Here is a 3,975-nt window from a genome sequence, read left to right on the forward strand (position 1 = left end):
GGCATTTTTCCCAAATCCCTCCCCCCTCCCCCCCCCTCCCCCCCCCCCTCGCTTTGGGTGCTATAATTTTGGGGGGGGGGGGGTGTGCCCTGCCCTGTCTCCCCCCCCCCCCCCCCTCATCCTACACACACCCCCCCGCGGCATCCCTTTATCCCCCCTCCCAGCATCCCTTTATCCCAGAGGGATTCGGGATCAGCCCCCCCCACCATGGACCACCCCCATCCCCAGCATTTTAGGGCTCCCCTCCCCGCTGTCCGCCCCCCCCCGGGGAAGATCTCAGGTATGAAGAGGGGAGCCCCCGCTCCGCCCCCCCCCCCCCCCAAAGCATCGCATAAGCTTTTCCTTTGACTTAATTAATTTGGGCGGGGGCGGGGGGGAATTTTTGGGGGGGGGGATTTTTGGGGGGTTTGGGGTTTTTTTTTTTTAATTATTATTAATTATTTCCGCCTGGTATCGGCCCGAAGTCCCTCCCTCCGAGGCTGTGGCACTGTGCTGGAGAAAACAGGTGCCTTTTTGGAGCGGAGCCCGGCTCTGCCCCCCCCCAAACCTTCCCCCCCCGCCCCCCCCCCCCCCCCCCCCCCCGGCGCGCAACCCGTGGGTCATTCGTTTGGGTTTGGTTGTTTTTTAGGGTTTGGGGTTTTGGTTTTTTTTTTTTTTAATTATTATTATTTTTTTTTAATTTTATTTTTCCGTGTTTAGGCTTTCTTTGGAATTATCGAGTTTGGGTTTTTTTGAAAGTCCTTTCTGCTCTCCCCCCCCCCCGGGGGGGGGGCGGTGGGGGGGGGATGGAGGGCGGTGGCATTCGCCACTCATTCGGGAGGTTTTGCAGTATAAAAAAAAAAAAAAGGGTTTTGGGTTTTTTTTTTTTTAAAAAAAAGTATTTCTTTGGGGTTGGGGGTTATTTGAGGGGGAGGGGGGGGGGGGGCGCTATTAGAATTAAACCATCCAGGACAGGGAGAGCAGCTGGGCCGGGGGGGGGCAAAAAAATAAAAAAAAAAAAAAGAAATATTCCGCTTTTTTAGCAATATTCAGTTTTTTTGGGGGATGCCCCATGAAACGGGGTGGGGGGGGCGGTGGAGAAAACACCAAAAAAAAGCCCCCGCTTTTTACCTCTCCCACCCCCCCCCCCCAAAAAAAAAAAAAAGGAAAAAAAAAAAAATAAAAGCATCATTTTTTCGGTTGATCCCGCCGCCGGCAAAGTATTTTTTAGGAGGAAGCTCAAGGAATAAAATAATGCGGAAGCGCCGGGATCCGGCCTTTAGCGGAGGCTCCTGGGTTAGGGCTGTCGGCGTCTTCTTCGGGGGGGGGGGGGGTTGAGGGGGGGTGGGGGGGGTGGGTTTTTATATTTCTTGGAGTAAATGTTTAAATAAAGGCCGTCATTGTGTACCCCCCCCCTCGCTCGGCTCCCTTTATCCGCCCCCCCCCCCCCCCACCCCCCCCGGCTCCGCTCGGGGCGTTTTATTTTATTTTTAAATTTCTTTTTTATTTTTATTATTAAGATAAAGTATAAGGATATAAAGATAAATATAACTTTATCCTAATAATCCATAATTATTAGGATAAAATATATATATTTATATAAAAAATATAAAAATAAAAATTATAAGGAATTTTTAAATTCCTTTTGCGGGACGCGGGCAGGGGAGGCTTTTTTTTTTTCTTCCCCCCTCCCCCTCCCCGCGTCCCCAAAAGCGCCGCTTTCCATCCCGAAATAGGGTCGTCCGTCCCTGTCTTCGCGCCCCCCCCCCCCCCCCCCCCCCCCCCCCCCCCCCCCCCCCCAAAATATTATATTCGCAGCTCGGCGTGGGTTTCTGCGTGGGGATTTTTACCTCTTTTCTGTGCTTTCGGGGCGTTCCCGTGCACACCTGGATTTGCCTCCGCGTGCGGCATTTCGCGCGGGCTCTTCACCGCATGGGTGCGGAGTTTTGGGCACGGTTTCGGGCACGCGCGTGGGTGCTTTTGGGGGCACGCACGGGCTTTCGGGCGCACGTGTGCGTGGTTTTTTGGGCACGCGCGCGGATTTTTCTGCATCCACCTGTGTGCCTTTGGTGCGCGCGTGTGCATTTCTGTGCGTACACGCGTGGATTTGTGCGTTTGCGTGGATTTTTGGGGGGTGCATACGCGTGCTCTTCGGGCACGCACGTGGATTTTGGGGCACGCACGGGCATTCGGGGCGCACGTGTGCGTGGTTTGGGGCATGCACACGGATTTTTCTGCATGCACCTATGTGCCTTTTGTGCGTTTGCGTGCATTTCTGTGCGTACACGCGTGGATTTGTGCGTTTGTGTGGATTTTTGTGCATGCATACGCATGCTCTTTGGGCACGCCACTGGGCTTTCGGGCGCACGTGTGCGTGGTTTTTTGGGCACGCGCGCGGATTTTTCTGCATCCACCTGTGTGCCTTTGGTGCGCGCGTGTGCATTTCTGTGCATACACACATGGATTTGTGCGTTTTGCGTGGATTTTTGGGGCACGCACATGCAGGGATTTGCATATGCCCGTGGATTTTTGTACGTGCATACGCGTGCTCTTTGGGCACGCACGTGGATTTTGGGGCACGCACAGGCACGTGTGTGCGTGGTTTTGGGCACGCATGCAGATTTTTCTGCATCCACCTGTGTGCCTTTGGTGCATGCGTGTGCATTTCTCTGCGTACACGCGTGGATTTGTGCGTTTGTGTGGATTTTTGGGGGGTGCATACGCGTGCTCTTCAGGCACGCACGTGGATTTTGGGGCAGGCACGGGCTTTCGGGCGCACGTGTGCGTGGTTTGGGGCACGCACGCAGATTTTTCTGCATGCACCTATGTGCCTTTTGTGCGTTTGCGTGCATTTCGGTGCGTACACGCGTGGATTTGTGCGTTTACGTGGATTTTTGTGCGTGCATATGCGTGCTCTTTGGGCACGCATGTGGATTTTGGGGCACGCGCGGGCATTCGGGCGCACGTGTGCGTGGTTTTTTGGGCACGCACGGATTTTTCTGCATCCACCTGTGTGCCTTTGGTGCACACGTGTGCATTTCTGTGCGTTACACGCATGGATTTGTGCGTTTGTATGGATTTTGGGGGGTGCATACGCATGCTCTTCGGGCACGCGTGTGGGATTTGGGGCATGCAGGCACGGTTTTGTGCATGCACGGGTGCCTGCGTGGGTCTTTTTCCGCACATGGGTGCATGGGTTGTGCGTGCATGTGGGGTTTCGTGCATTTCTGTGCGTGCGTCCATGGATTTGTGCGTCCATGTGGATTTCTGTGCACGCGTGCGCATTTTTCCGCGCGCACGCCTGGTCTCGTGCACGCGCGTGGCTTTTCGTGCGTGCAAATACGTGCTTTGTGTGCACACCTGTGCACGTATGCATGGGTTTGTGCGTGCGTGTGGAGTCCTGTGTGTGCGCGGGGATGCTCTTTGCGCACGCGCCTGGTTTTTGGCGGCACGCGCGGGCTGCCGTTCTGCACGCACGTGCGGTGGGTTTGCCTGCACGTGTGTTTTTTCGCATGCCTGTGCTTCCCGCCCCGCGCCGCAGCGGGGTTTGTGCACACGTGCAGGTGTCTTTTTGCCCGTGCACGTGCCTTTCTGCGCAGGCACGTGTGCACAAACGCCTGCATTTTTCTGCCCGCCTGGGTTTTGACGCGTTGCCCACCCCTGTTTTTGTGCCCGCGTACCCGTGCCTGCCCACGTGGCTTTGCCCCGCTGTGTTTTGGGGGACGCACACGTGCGTTTTTTCACGTGCATCGCCGCAGCCGGGACTGCGTCACCCCACGCAGCAGTTTTGTTTTGTCACACACAAACCCCCCCCGGGCCTTTACCCGTTTCCATTTGAATCGCAGCGCGGGGAGAGGGGGACACCCGTGTCCCGTGCCACCACGCGGGGGTCACCCGGAGAGTGCAAAAACCCACCTTTCCGCTTCAAAACCGAGCTTCAAACCTTGCGCCCCAGGGAAAGGGAGGCCAGGAGAAAGCTGCAGCCCCTTTTTTATT

The sequence above is a fragment of the Rissa tridactyla genome, chromosome 16 (genome assembly GCF_028500815.1).
Source record: "Rissa tridactyla isolate bRisTri1 chromosome 16, bRisTri1.patW.cur.20221130, whole genome shotgun sequence".
NCBI classification, from domain to species: domain Eukaryota; kingdom Metazoa; phylum Chordata; class Aves; order Charadriiformes; family Laridae; genus Rissa; species Rissa tridactyla.